Genomic DNA, 15,923 nt, shown 5'->3' with positions numbered 1-15,923 from the left:
GAGACCCATAGACCCGCGCAGAGGACCCGTAGACTCACATAGAGACCCATAGACTCGCATAGCGACCCGTAGACTCGCATAGAGACCCGTAGACTCGCATAGAGACCCGTAGACTCACATAGAGACCCGTAGACTCACATAGAGACCCGTAGACTCACATAGAGACCCGTAGACTCACATAGAGACCCGTAGACTCACATAGAGACCCGTAGACTCACATAGAGACCCGTAGACTCACATAGAGACCCGTAGACTCACATAGAGACCCGTAGACTCACATAGAGACCCATATACTCAGAGACCCAGAGACTCGCACAGCGACACCCAGACTCGGAGACCCATCGACTCAGAGACCCATAGACTTACACAGACACCCATAGACTCAGAGATCCAGACTAACAGACACCCATATACTCACACAGAATCCCACAGACTCACAAATATACCTGTAGACTCACACAGACACCCATAGACTCACAAATATACCTGTAGACTCACACAGAGACCCACAGACTCACAAATATACCTGTAGACTCACAAATGAGACCCGTAGACTCAGACGGAGACCCATGGAGATCTCACGGACTAACAGACTGAGTTGCGTTTCAACCGGGTTCTCAAGCGCAGTGAAGTTGATGGTCATCACGCACGTGATGCAAACGTGCACGATTTGTGAAGCCGGCGATGATGATGATGATGCTGATTCTGATGATGCTGAGCAAAGTGGAAGCCTGGCCGGGAACTGAACTCACATGCCCGCCCCCCCACATCGAGGTCACTCGCAGGCAAATGCCGACGGAACTCTCACCGTTACTCTCGCCAGCGGCGCCCTAAAATCGTCAATTTATTCATCTCACTTCGTCGCGAGGTGGCATTCCCCCCCATCGCGAGCCCTCTTCAAGCAAAGACGAAGATCCCTCGCACGGTCTCAGCGGACCGTCCGGGGGCAATTGGCTGTTAGCGAGTAGCAGCAGCAGCAGCCTATGAAGGCTGCCGGCACTGTGGTACACGAAGGAGGGGGGTGGAGTGGCCAGAAACCACGCCCGGCCGCCTTTGTATCCCCCCTACCCCCCCCCCCCCCCCAAGCGGCGATGTTTCCGACTGCACACGGCTGCACCAGGTAACTCATTTGAGGCCGAGTCGACCTAGGCCCAGAGACCGGTTCAGATAATTGTCGCTTGGTGGTGGTGGTGGTGGCCGTGAGCGGGTATCGAACTCGGGGTCGCCGGGTTCGTAGCGCAGTGGCCAACACAACCACAACAACCACTACCATAACTACCACAACCATAACTACCACCACTACCACAACCACTACCATAACTACCACCACAACAACAACCATAACTACCACCACTACCACAACCATAACTATCACCACAACCACTACCACAACCACTACCATAACTACAACCACAGCCACCACAACAACCACCAGCATAACCATTAGCATAACCACCACCACAAACACCACCACAACTACCATCACAACCACCATCACAACCACCACCACAACCACCATCACAACTACCATCACAACCACCACCATAACCACCACCACCATAACCACCACCACAACCACTATCACAACCACCACCACAACCACCACCACAACTACCATCACAACCACCACCACAGCCACTATCACAACCACCACCATAACCACCACAACAACCACCACCACAACCACCACAACTACCATTACAACCACCACCACCACAACCACCACAACCACCACCACAACCACCACAACCACCACCACCAGTAGGCAGATCTACTCACCACCGCCCGTCTAACGTTAGCGTGCGCCCGTAGCAGTGAATGGCATTGGAAACATTTCAAATATGCAAAACAAAAATTTTAAAAAATGAGCTGAGCTGACATTTAAGAAACAGAGACTCAATTATGACCAACAGATCCAATAAGCTCCCCCCCCCCCTGCCTCGCTAGCAGCACGAGTTCCAAACGGAGCAGCTGCCACCCTTTCACAGTCATCATCAGCAGTGACTACCGTCCGGCCAAGGTGGGGGGAGTGGGGGGGGGTTCTGAATCTTGCCTGCAAAAAAACTTGCATCCAACACCCCCCAACCCCTTTTTGGTTCTCGATGCTTTAAAACATTTTTTTTTAAAATAAACACACGGGGGTATGTTGACGATCACTCGTGCTGTGATCGAAACGTCGTAGTTTATTTTTTTATTTTTTATTTTTAACCTATCTACATTAATTTTGATTGAAAGCTTTCGTGACTGCAGTGATTCATATCCTCAGCTCTTTCGGTAAAGTCACGTTGAAGGGAAACAATAAAATAATAAAATATATATAAAACAATAAAAATTCTCACGACGTTTCGACCATAACGCATCATCACCTGATGACGACCGTTTTTGTTATGGTCGAAACATCGTGAGAATTTTTATTGTTTTGTATGTATTTTATTATTTTATTGTTTTCCGACCTACATGACTTTACCAAAAGACCCAAAGAATGAATACACAGCGGTGGCTGATGAAAACGAAGTCATTCGCATTGCTTACGTTGCTTAATTTGTGTTTTTCGATAGCTTAACTTCGAGAGAACAAACAAGCATCTGCATAGTAGCCGAATTACTCGAAACGCATGTTTCTAGAGACTCATAGAGACCCATACGGACCCACAGACACCCGTTCTCATCGAGACCTACAGAGACCCAGACTCGTATAGTTCCCCAATCGCCAGGGTGTGCCTCTTTCTTCACGATAAAGGGTTTTTTTTGGGTTAGATCGCGTTGTTTATAAATGTTGTCGTAACCCTCCCACCACCCGACACGGCCAATCAGCAAAAAAAAGTGTCACGTTGACAAAAGACAAAATAGTTCGCCGCTTTAGCCCACCGGTGTGTTGTTAAAGAGTGAATCCACAACATTTACAGTTTGAGTAGGAGTACAATGTTTCGCTGGTAATTACATCCAGCATCAGCGGGCAATTCGCGATCTAACCCCAAAAAAAACCTCTCAATATGAACTAGCTGTACTAACCGGCTTCGCCCGGGACTTGGATCCACCACGCCCGGCCGCCTTTGTCTCCCCAGTGGCGATGTTCACACACCACAGCAGTTACTCGTTTGAGGCCGAGTCGACCTAGGGGAGGCCCAGGAGCGGTTCAAATAATCGTCACCGGTGGTGGCCGTGAGCGGGAATCGAACTCGGGTGGCCGGGTTCGTAGCGCAGCGTAGCGCTAACCGCTACACTACAATGCGTTACGCTTCCACACACACAGACACACACACACAGACACATACACAGCGCGCTAACCGCTACACTACAATGCGTTACGCTTCCACGTGCGAGGGTCACGTGACAGATTTGACGTCACAGCTCACTTGCCGTGCAAACAAATCTATGCATTATTGAGCTCCCCCCCTAACAAAAAAAAAACAAAAGTGTATTTTTATAATGTTTGCATGGTGTACAGTCTGGAAAGTACCCACATGGCAAATTTAAAGTTTGTTGCATGTCGGGAAGTACGCGAAACATTTTGAACAGACACACACAATCACAGCTTTGCCTTTTATATATATGGAGATAATAATTGGTCGCGAAAGCCTCCTGCGTGTTAAACTGTTCCTCTTTCTGTCGCTCAGGGGGCATTTCCAAGGATGCATCTCTCTCTCACTATCCTCTCTCTCTCTCTCTCGACACGCTTCCTTTTGGACGAACGTTTGAATGAAATTATCAACGGGGGGCCCTGCTCGCTCGTGAACACACGGAGCGATCGTTACACACGGAGCGCTCGTGAACACACGGAGCGCTGGTGAACACGCGGAGCGATCGTGAACACACGGAGCGCTGGTGAACACGCGGAGCGCTCGTGAACACGCGGAGCGATCGTGAACACGCGGAGCGATCGTGAACACGCGGAGCGCTCGTGAACACGCGGAGCGCTCGTGAACACGCGGAGCGATCGTGAACACGCGGAGCGATCGTGAACACACGGAGCGCTGGTGAACACGCGGAGCGCTCGTGAACACGCGGAGCGATCGTGAACACGCGGAGCGATCGTGAACACGCGGAGCGCTCGTGAACACGCGGAGCGCTCGTGAACACGCGGAGCGCTCGTGAACACGCGGAGCGCTCGTGAACACGCGGAGCGATCGTGAACACGCGGAGCGCTCGTGAACACGCGGAGCGCTCGTGAACACGCGGAGCGCTCGTGAACACGCGGAGCGATCGTGAACACGCGGAGCGCTCGTGAACACGCGGAGCGCTCGTGAACACGCGGAGCGATCGTGAACACGCGGAGCGCTCGTGAACACGCGGAGCGCTCGTGAACACGCGGAGCGCTCGTGAACACGCGGAGCGATCGTGAACACGCGGAGCGCTCGTGAACACGCGGAGCACTCGTGAACACGCGGAGCGATCGTGAACACGCGGAGCGCTCGTGAACACGCGGAGCGCTCGTGAACACGCGGAGCGCTCGTGAACACGCGGAGCGCTCGTGAACACGCGGAGCGCTCGTGAACACGCGGAGCGATCGTGAACACGCGGAGCGCTCGTGAACACGCGGAGCGCTCGTTAACACGCGGAGCGCTCGTTAACACGCGGAGCGCTCGTGAACACGCGGAGCGCTCGTTAACACGCGGAGCGCTCGTTAACACGCGGAGCGCTCGTGAACACGCGGAGCGCTCGTGAACACACGGAGCGATCGTGAACACGCGGAGCGCTATGACCTCACTGCCTATCTCTTCAAGGAGTGATGAACCATCATCACGCAAACTCCGATCATCCTCGAAGCAGCAGTGGTGGCCTTTGGCTCGGCCGTCGACACAAAGGCGGCGGTCGCCGCATCAACGCACCCTCAGGTGCGCTGAGAGTGCGGCCGTCTGGAACGCTCTTGCTTCCGATATATGTTCGGAAGCCAATGGGAGCTGTGTACTTTTAAATCGTCTCGATTGAAAACACCAGTTCTTTACAACTGCCTTTTGTCTTGCATACGTATGGACAGTGTTGAGTCTATGGGCAGTGTTGAGTCTATGGGCAGTGTTGAGTCTATGAGTAGTGTTGAGTCTATGGGCAGTGTTGAGTCTATGGGCAGTGTTGAGTCTATGGGCAGTGTTGAGTCTATGGACAGTGTTGAGTCTATGGGCAGTGTTGAGTCTATGAGTAGTGTTGAGTCTATGGGCAGTGTTGAGTCTATGGGCAGTGTTGAGTCTATGGGTAGTGTTGAGTCTATGGGTAGTGTTGAGTCTATGGTGCAGTATTGAGTCTATGGGCAGTGTTGAGTCTATGGGTAGTGTTGAGTCTATGGGAAGTGTTGAGTCTATGGGGCAGTGTTGAGTCTATGGGCAGTGTTGAGTCTATGGGCAGTGTTGAGTCTATGGGCAGTGTTGAGTCTATGGGCAGTGTTGAGTCTATGGGCAGTGTTGAGTCTATGGGTAGTGTTGAGTCTATGGGCAGTGTTGAGTCTATGGGTAGTGTTGAGTCTATGGGCAGTGTTGAGTCTATGGGTAGTGTTGAGTCTATGGGCAGTGTTGAGTCTATGGGCAGTGTTGAGTCTATGGGCAGTGTTGAGTCTATGGGCAGTGTTGAGTCTATGGGTAGTGTTGAGTCTATGGGCAGTGTTGAGTCTATGGGTAGTGTTGAGTCTGAGTAGTGTTGAGTCTATGGGCAGTGTTGAGTCTATGGGTAGTGTTGAGTCTATGGCAGTGTTGAGTCTATGGGTAGTGTTGAGTCTATGAGTAGTGTTGAGTCTATGGGCAGTGTTGAGTCGATGAGTAGTGTTGAGTCTATGGGACAGTGTTGAGTCTATGGGCAGTGTTGAGTCTATGGGCAGTGTTGAGTCTATGGGCAGTGTTGAGTCTATGGGCAGTGTTGAGTCTATGGGGAGTGTTGAATCTATGGGCAGTGTTGAGTCTATGGGTAGTGTTGAGTCTATGGGCAGTGTTGAGTCTATGGGCAGTGTTGAGTCTATGGGCAGTGTTGAGTCTATGGGCAGTGTTGAGTCTATGGGCAGTGTTGAGTCTATGGGTAGTGTTGAGTCTATGGGCAGTGTTGAGTCTATGGGCAATGTTGAGTCTATGGGCAGTGTTGAGTCTAGGGGCAGTGTTGAGTCTAGGGGCAGTGTTGAGTCTATGGGTAGTGTTGAGTCTATGGGAAGTGTTGAGTCTATGGGGCAGTGTTGAGTCTACGGGCAGTGTTGAGTCTATGGGTAGTGTTGAGTCTATGGGAAGTGTTGAGTCTATGGGCAGCGTTGAGTCAATGGGCAGCGTTGAGTCTATGGGTAGTGTTGAGTCTATGGGTAGTGTTGAGTCTATAGGAAGTGTTGAGTCTATGGGTAGTGTTGAGTCTATGGGTAGTGTTGAGTCTATAGGAAGTGTTGAGTCTATGGTGCAGTGTTGAGTCTATGGGCTGAGCAGAAGGCTCTGCCTGCTCTTAAGTCCGATTTGACCCTCAGCAATGTCCCTGCTCCAACGTAACCCTCCTCCACTGGGGCTCGTAACAACAACAACAACTGTGGCAGTTGTTTTGCAACGTTCAGTCAAGCCAAAAAAATATAAACTTACGAGTTAAACATTAAAAGGAAACTTTGCTTTGCCAGGGGCATGAGCACTTCTCAGTATAAATGTGCCGTCGTTAAATCTTCCTCCACCACCACCACCACCCAACACAGCCGATGAGTAAAGTTGTCTCACGTAAAAAAAGACGTGGCCAATTCGTTACTGGCACAACATGTATACGAAAAATCGAGTGTTCGATTATTTAAAAGTGCCACAGCTCGCCCAGCGGCTCCCTAATATCGGGAGGGGGAAAAGCGTTCCAGACGGGAGCGTTCCAGACGGGAGCGTTCCAGACGGGAGCGCTCCTGTCTGAGCGTTCCAGACGGGAGCGTTCCAGACGGGAGCGTTCCAGACGGGAGCGTTCCAGACGGGAGCGCTCCTGTCTGAGCACTCCAGACGGGAGCGTTCCAGACGGGAGCGCTCCTGTCTGAGCGTTCCAGACGGGAGCGTTCCAGATGCGAGCACTTCAGACGGGAGCGTTCCAGACGGGAGCGTTCCAGACGGGAGTGCTCCAGACGGGAGCACTTAAGACGGGAGCGTTCCAGACGGGAGCGCTCCTGTCTGAGCGTTCCAGACGGGAGCCCTCCAGACGGGAGCGGTCTGAGCGTTCCAGACGGGAGAGTTCCAGATGCGAGCACTTCAGACGGGAGCGTTCCAGACGGGAGCGTTCCAGACGGGAGCGTTCCAGACGGGAGTGCTCCAGACGGGAGCGTTCCAGACGGGAGCGTTCCCGATGCGAGCACTTCAGACGGGAGCGTTCCAGACGGGAGCGTTCCAGACGGGAGCGTTCCAGACGGGAGCGTTCCAGACGGGAGTGCTCCAGACGGGAGCACTTAAGACGGGAGCGTTCCAGACGGGAGCGTTCCAGACGGGAGCGTTCCATACGGGAGCGTTCCAGACGGGAGCGTTCCAGACGGGAGTGCTCCAGACGGGAGCGTTCCAGATGCGAGCACTTCAGACGGGAGCGTTCCAGACGGGAGCGTTCCAGACGGGAGCGTTCCAGACGGCAGCGTTCCAGACGGCAGCGTTCCAGACGGGAGCACTTCAGACAGGAGCGTTCCAGACGGGAGCACTTCAGCTACACGTGTAGCAGCTACTACACGTGTAGTAGCTGCTACACGTGTAGTAGCTGCTACACGTGTAGTCGCTACTACATGTAGTAGTAGTAGCTACTACTACACGTGTAGTAGTAGCTACTACTACATATGTAGTAGTAGTAGCTACGGGCCCCGCACTTTCAAGGGCCCCGCGCTAAACGCTTTCAAGCTATCAAGTCCGGTTCAGTGATTCTGCACTTGCTCTATTACTATAGTACTACACCGCCTTAGACTTTTACGAACGACCGGGTGTTTGAGGAGAGTGTTATCTGGGCTGAAAAAACAATACGATTACTTTACTATGCAATGAAAAAAAAATAGTGTTTTAATATTTGTTTTTTAAATTATTATTATTATTTAGGGCCCCTTTATAACAACAGGTGCAACAGGCATCCACACACTTAGCTTCATCCGGCTCTGGTACCCGGTAAACCAAAAGTTCCGTTCCTTCACCAACCCCCCACCCACCCCCCCGGCAAAAAAAAAACATCGACTTTGACTATCTGAACGGATTCCCCGGGGTCCCACCACTGACAGATCGACGCCACCTTCATGCCGGAGTCCAACATCGAAGCAGCGCTGGTGACAAAGGCCCCCCCCCCCTCCCTACCTCCCCCCCCCCCGGGGTTTTGCGGTGCTGTTCACGATGCACCGTCTCGTCGTGGGGGGCGTGGGGGGGGGGTGTGTAGCATCGCTAGCTGGCACTTGCCCCGCCTGGCTTCGCAGGCTACGTGGAGGATCCTTTGCCTTTAAACAAAGCTACGAACATCAGGGGTTATCAGGGCAGGTGGGTTGTGAGGTATATCAAGTGGGGGGGGCATGTAATCCTCCTGTTGATTTAAAGGATTTGTTATGCGTGCTTTGTAGCTGCAAAACCCAGTTACCTCTTTCCCGTATCCGTGAAAGGTACGTGCCGCATTTGTTTTTTGACACATCCCATCAGACGACGATACCCGCCATTCGCCACCACGTGACGGTGACGTCACCACGGCGTCTGTGCCAGGCTAGGTGCACTTTGAGGCCACGTGAAGTATCGAAGGCTCGCCCGCTGATAGGAGGGCTCGGGACAGACCCAGCAGGTGCCATGGGTCGACTGACCGAGATGACCGGTAGATGCACCACCAGCTGTACCCTCCTACTGTGCCAGGCTAGGTGCAGGAGATATCGGGACAGACCCAGCGGGTGCCATGGGTTGGCTGACCGAGATGACCGGTAGATGCACCACCAGCTGTACCCCTTTATTGTGCCAGGCTAGGTGCAGGAGGTCTCGGGACAGACCCAGCGGTTGCCATGGGTTGGCTGACTGAGATGACTGGTAGATGCACCACCAGCTGTACCCTCCTACTGTGCCAGGCTAGGTGCAGGAGATATCGGGACAGACCCAGCAGGTGCCATGGGTTGGCCGACTGAGATGACCGGCTGATGCACCACCAGCTGTACCCCCCTACTGTGCCAGGCTAGGTGCAGGAGATATCGGGACAGACCCAGCAGGTGCCATGGGTTGGCTGACTGAGGTGACCGGCTGATGCACCACCAGCTGTACCCCCCTACTGTGCCAGGCTAGGTGCAGGAGATCTCGGGACAGACCCAGCAGGTGCCATGGGTTGGCTGACTGAGATGACCGGCTGATGCACCACCAGCTGTACCCCCCTACTGTGCCAGGCTAGGTGCAGGAGATCTCGGGACAGACCCAGCAGGTGCCATGGGTTGGCTGACTGAGATGACCGGTAGATGCACCACCAGCTGTACCCCCCTACTGTGCCAGGCTAGGTGCAGGAGATCTCGGGACAGACCCAGCAGGTGCCACGGGTTGGCTGACTGAGATGACCGGTAGATGCACCACCAGCTGTACCCCCCTACTGTGCCAGGCTAGGTGCAGGAGATCTCGGGACAGACCCAGCAGGTGCCATGGGTTGGCTGACTGAGATGACAGGTAGATACATCACCAGCTGTACCCCCCTACTGTGCCAGGCTAGGTGCAGGAGATCTCGGGACAGACCCAGCAGGTGCCACGGGTTGGCTGACTGAGATGACCGGTAGATGCACCACCAGCTGTACCCCTCTATTGTGCCAGGCTAGGTGCAGGAGGTCTCGGGACAGACCCAGCGGGTGCCATGGGTTGGCTGACTGAGATGACCGGTAGATGCACCACCAGCTGTACCCCTCACTGTGCCAGGCTAGGTGCAGGAGGTCTCGGGACAGACCCAGCGGGTGCCATGGGTTGGCCGACTGAGATGACCGGCTGATGCACCACCACATGTGCCCCCCTACTGTGCCAACCCGCTGCGCTTTATCCGCCCGGCGCTCCACTCGTTGATTTGAGCGTCGCTCCTCTGCCTCCAACTGGCCCGGTAGCATCAGCGGCGTCCTTCACGAGCCTCCTCCTCCACAGAGGCCACACACACAGCGGCATTGGTCCAAGACAAGCAAGCCTTTTGGTGTCTCATCAGCAGTGCCAAGGGCTCGCTTGAACAACACTCGGCGCGTACAAAAGACAAACGATCCCCAACCCCCTCCCCCCCCCACCCACCGCAGCCTTCACAGAACTGTCGGGGCAAGTGCTGTTAGCGAGTAGCAGCGGCATCTACGAAGGGGGTGGGTGGCCAGCACGCCACGCCCGGCCGCCTTTGTCTCCCCAGTGGCGATGTTTACACACCGCAACATGTATCCATTTGAGGCCGAGTCGACCTAGGTGGGGGGGGGTGCCAGGACCGGCTCGGATAATCGTCGCCGGCGTTGGCCGGGAGCGGGAATCGAACTCCGGCACTGTGTCGCGTGGCTGCCTACCAACCACGCCCGGCCGTCTTTGTCTTCCCGAGCGTAAGTTGCGCCGATCGCCGCTCTCCGCGCACACTGCGTAGCGCAACGTCAAATCTGCGGTCGACACTCGCATCCCTGTCAACCCCTACCTTTTACCAGACCCATTCAGGACATTAGTCCACCCCGTGCCCCTTATGAATCTCAACGTTCATCCTCCTGTACACCAGGCGAGGTAGTTAACATCTCATAGCCACCGTGATGATGAGAGAGAGAGAGACACGCAGACTCCAAATATACAGCAGCAGCAGGCGTCAGGGTCAGGATCGAACCCACGACCTCCTGTACACCGGGCGAGGTAGTCAACATCTCATAGCCACCGTGATGATGATGAGAGAGAGAGACACGCCGACTCCAAATATACAGCAGCAGGCGTCAGGGTCGGGAACGAACCCACGACTTCCTGCATAACAGGCGAGGTAGTTAACATCTCATAGCCACCGTGATGATGATGATGATGAGAGAGAGAGACACGCAAACTCCAAATATACAGCAGCAGCAGGCGTCAGGGTCAGGATCGAACCCACGACCTCCTGGGTGGGGTGGGGTGGGTGGGGGGGTGGGTGGGGGGGTAGGTGGGTGGGTGGGTGGATTGGTGGGGGGGTAGGTGGGGGGGTGGGTGGGAATCTCGCACCGGGACGCCTTCGCAGACACCCCGAAGTCCTCCTCGAAGTCCTCCCCGAGGCGCGAGTCGGCCCTGCAACGTCGTTGCAGCTGCTGCCCGCGGTTTAAAACGCGAACGGATTAGAATGTTACGTTTCAGCGGGCAATTCACGTTGAAGGAATCGTTGTTGCCTTACGTTGCGCGTGAGTAGCCTCCTAGGCCGTGACCGCAGCGGTGAGGTATGGCCAACGTGCACGAACATGTTGTGGAGTCCGTGACACGCCACGCGACAACACGCAAACCCGAGTGCAGGCAACGCGCGCGCACACGCAATAACACACTCATATACACAACACACACTCATATACACATTGATACAACACTCATATACACATTGATACAACACTCATATACACATTGATACAACACTCATATACATAACACACACACACAGTCATATACACATTGATACAACACTCATATACACATTGATACAACACTCATATACATAACACACACACACAGTCATATACACATTGATACAACACTCATATACATAACACACACACAGTCATATACACATTGATACAACACTTATATACATAACACACACACAGTCATATACACAACACACACACAGTCATATACACATTGATACAACACTCATATACACATTGATACAACACTCATATACGCATTGATACAACACTCATATACACATTGATACAACACTCATATACACATTGATACAACACTTATATACACATTGATACAACACTCATATACACAACACACACACAGTCATATACACATTGATACAACACTCATATACACATTGATACAACACTCATATACACATTGATACAACACTCATATACACAACACACACACAGTCATATACACATTGATACAACACTCATATACACAACACACACACAGTCATATACACATTGATACAACACTCATATACACATTGATACAACACTCATATACACATTGATACAACACTCATATACACAACACACACACTCATATACACAACACACACACTCATATACACAACACACACACAGTCATATACACAACACACACACACAGTCATATACACAACACACACACACTCATATACACAACACACACACACTCATATACACAACACACACACACACTCATATACACAACACACACACACTCATATACACAACACACACACACTCATATACACAACACACACACACTCATATACACAACACACACACACTCATATACACAACACACACACACTCATATACACAACACACACACTCACTCATATACACAACACACACACTCATATACACAACACACGCACTCATATACACAACACACGCACTCATATACACAACACAAACTCATATACACAACACACACACTCATATACACAACACACACACTTATATACACAACACACACTCACTCATGTACACAACACACACAGTCATACACAACAACAACCGCCATTCGCCACTAAGTGGCGGTGACGTCACCACGACGCTTGTGCCAGGCCATGTGCACCTTGAGGCCACGTGAAGTGTCGAACGGCCGCTGGCAGGAGGTCACGAGACAGACCCAGGTGCCACGGGTCGACTGACTGAGATGAGTGGCTGATGCACCACCTGTGCCCCCTGCTGTGCCAACGTGCTGTGCTTTAGCCACCCGGCGCTCCGCTCATTGTTGTGAGCGTCGCTCCTCCGCCCTCCGTTGTTGTTGGGAGGGCGACTGCCTCCAACTGCCCAGTAGCGTCCTTCACGAGCCTCCTACACAGAGGCCGATCTTGACACCGCTGGTACCAGCCATCGGCAAGTCCACTCAGCTCCACGTCCTCCTGTACCACATCACTCCATCTCTTCTCTAGCCTGTGCCGCGCCCGTTTCGCCCCCTCTATCCGGCCAAACAAAAGCTGTTTAGGCATGCGGCGATTGGGCATGCGGCCAACGCAGCCTTGCCTGCCGGAGGAGCTCACCGATGGGACTTTGTCCAGATCTCTGAAGGATTTGTGAGCTCACACAATCCAGCCTGGTTAAACCCAGGATGGATCGTAGGCAGGCCAGCCTGAATGTTTCTAACCGGCGAAGATGTTCCATTCGGGGGGTCCACATTTCGTAAGCGTAGAGAAAGGAGGGAATGACTGTGGCCGAGAAGACCTGAAGCTTAGTGCGGAGCGACAGACCAGGTAGCTTCCACACAGCGTTACGCAACCGATGAAAAGGAAATGCCGCTCGACTGATTCGGAGTGAGACCTCTGCTGTCAAATCGGAGCCGGTCATGAGTACACTGCCCAGGTATGGGAAACTCTCCACTCTCTCCACAATTGCCCCATCACCGATTGGGCGTTGTGGGGGTGGAGTGTCCGATGGTAAAAAAAATACCCAGGCAGGTGCTTAGTCCATTGGTGGGGCTGATGGTAAGGCCCCACCACTTAGTGGCAAGCTCCAGGTTCAGCAGCAGCACCTCCAACTCCTCCTCTGCATGAGCAGCTATTACCAAATCATCGGCATACATAACGTGGTTGAGCAATAGGGAGCCATCCCTTGACCGCACCCGGGCATCGATCAGCCTCCCGTTGTATCTGTACAAGATAGAGATTCCTCCGGTACAGCCATCAAAGGCTTCACGAACTATGTGGTCGAAATATATGTTAAATAATGTGGGAGCCAGAGGACATCCCTGTCGCTCCCCAAGGTGAACAGGGAATGGCTCCGACTCATGGCCACGTAGTTTTACCCGCGCCCGCCCACCATCATGAAGGTCCTTAATGATCGTGAGCAGCGGGTCAGGGACTCCGAAAGCACGAAGAACAACCCAGAGCTCAGGCCTACTGATGGTATCATAGGCCTTGATGCATATACACAACACACACTAAAAGTTACGTTAACACATACAACACAAACACTCATACACAACACACTCAAAGTTACGTTAACAGACATCACAAACACACTCATACACAACACACACTCAAAGTTACATTAACACATACATCGCAAACACACTCATACATAACACACACACTCAAAGTAACGTTAACACATACATCACAAACACACTCATACACAACACTCTCAAAGTAACGTTAACACATACATCACAAACACACTCATACACAACACACACTCAAAGTTACATTAACGCAACACAAACACTCATACACAACACACACACAATCAAAGTTACATTAACACATACATCACAAACACACTCATACACAACACACACACACACTCAAAGTTACATTAACGCAACACAAACACACTCATACACAACACACACACACACTCAAAGTAACGTTAACACATACATCACAAACACACTCATACACAACACACTCAAAGTAACGTTAACACATACATCACAAACACACACACTCAAATTAACGTTAACACATACAACACAAACACACTCATACACAACACACACACTCAAAGTTACATTAACACATACAACACAAACACACTCATACACAACACACACACTCAAAGTAACGTTAACACATACAACACAAACACTCATACACAACACACACACTCAAAGTAACGTTAACACATACAACACAAACACACTCATACACAACACACTCAAAGTAACGTTAACACATACATCACAAACACACTCATACACAACACACACTCAAATTAACGTTAACACATACATCACAAACACTCATACACAACACACACTCAAAGCTCCGTTAACACATACAACACAAACACACTCATACACAACACACACTCAAAGTTACGTTAACACATACAACACAAACACACTCATACACAACACTCTCAAAGTAACGTTAACACATACATCACAAACACACTCATACACAACACACACTCAAAGTTACATTAACGCAACACAAACACTCATACACAACACACACACAATCAAAGTTACATTAACACATACATCACAAACACACTCATACACAACACACACACACACACTCAAAGTTACATTAACACATACATCACAAACACACTCATACACAACACACACGCTCAAAGTAACGTTAACACATACATCACAAACACACTCATACACAACACTCTCAAAGTAACGTTAACACATACATCACAAACACACTCATACACAACACACACAAAGTAACGTTAACACATACATCACAAACACACTCATACACAACACACACTCCAAGTTACATTAACACATACAACACAAACACACTCATACACAACACACACTCAAAGTTACGTTAACACATACAACACAAACACACTCATACACAACACACACTCAAAGTTACATTAACGCAACACAAACACACTCATACACAACACACACATAATCAAAGTTACATTAACACATACATCACAAACACACTCATACACAACACACACACACTCAAAGTAACGTTAACACATACATCACAAACACACTCATACACAACACACACACTCAAAGTAACGTTAACACATACAACACAAACACACTCATACACAACATACACTCAAAGTTACATTAACACATACAACACAAACACACTGATACACAACACACACTCAAAGTTACATTAACACATACAACACAAACACACTCATACACAACACACACACGCAGTTACATTAACACATACAACACAAACACACTGATACACAACACACACTCAAAGTTACATTAACACATACAACACAAACACACTCATACACAACACACACACTCAGTTACATTAACACATACAACACAAACACACTCATACACAACACACACTCAAAGTTACATTAACACATACATCACAAACACACTCATACACAACACGCTCAAAGTAACGTTAACACATACATCACAAACACTCATACACAACACACACTCAAAGTTACAT

General features: G+C 50.9%; 2 protein-coding genes across 6 annotated transcripts in view; one reads left to right on the top strand and one right to left on the bottom strand.

The window, feature by feature from the left end:
* Positions 1–15,923, top strand: part of ATP13A1 (ATPase 13A1) — a 206,111-nt gene that overhangs the window by 129,132 nt on the left and 61,056 nt on the right. The window lies entirely within an intron of this gene.
* The window catches only part of LOC142905805 (uncharacterized), a 91,053-nt gene that overhangs the window by 72,797 nt on the left and 2,333 nt on the right, over positions 1–15,923 (bottom strand). Inside the window, exon 2 of the mRNA XM_076052932.1 lies at positions 11,078–11,160. The gene's annotated coding sequence lies outside the window, so the exon portion shown is untranslated. The remainder of the gene's footprint in view (positions 1–11,077; positions 11,161–15,923) is intronic.

The sequence above is a fragment of the Petromyzon marinus genome, chromosome 59 (assembly GCF_048934315.1).
Source record: "Petromyzon marinus isolate PM22_M1 ecotype Great Lakes invasive population chromosome 59, UKy_Petmar_22M1.pri1.0, whole genome shotgun sequence".
NCBI lineage: Eukaryota > Metazoa > Chordata > Hyperoartia > Petromyzontiformes > Petromyzontidae > Petromyzon > Petromyzon marinus.
The sequence above is the reverse complement of the archived record's forward strand: the minus strand, read 5'-3'. Positions and strand labels throughout refer to the sequence as shown.